Here is a 577-nt window from a genome sequence, read left to right on the forward strand (position 1 = left end):
TGCCGCCGCCGCCGCCGCCGCCGCCGCCGCTGCCCTTGTGCCGCCGCCGCTGCCTGCCGGGGCCGCTCCTGCCGTTTTCTTTATTTTATTTATTTTTTCCGCGAGCCCCCCTCCTCTCGCTCGCTCGCTCGCTAATTTTTTTAGGGAGGGGGAGGGGGAGATGGAGGGCTTTTTTCGCGCTCCCCCCCCTCTTAAAATACCCCCGTCTGGCTATTTCCCCCCGTCTCGCTCTCGCTCTCTCCTCTTCTTCTTTCCCTCCCCCCCCCCACCACCACCACTTCAAGTTGCAAAATCAGAAACGGCAAATAAGGCTGTCGGGAGAGGCATTCAGGAGAGTAACACACCGGACACACACACACACACACACACACACACCCGCGCGGCGCGCACACACACACACACACACACGCACACGCACACGCGGTCCGAGCGCTAGGAGTGCAGAGGATGTGCAGACATAGAGGAAGCCGGAGCGCGGAGGAGGAGGAGGAGGAAGAGGAGGAGGTCGGGGCCGCCGCTCGCCGCCGCTCGCCGCCGGGGCCCGGCCGCCGCCGCCGCTGCTGCCGCGGAGGCTCCC

Source organism: Struthio camelus, chromosome W (assembly GCF_040807025.1).
Source record: "Struthio camelus isolate bStrCam1 chromosome W, bStrCam1.hap1, whole genome shotgun sequence".
In the NCBI taxonomy this organism is placed as follows: Eukaryota; Metazoa; Chordata; class Aves; order Struthioniformes; family Struthionidae; genus Struthio; species Struthio camelus.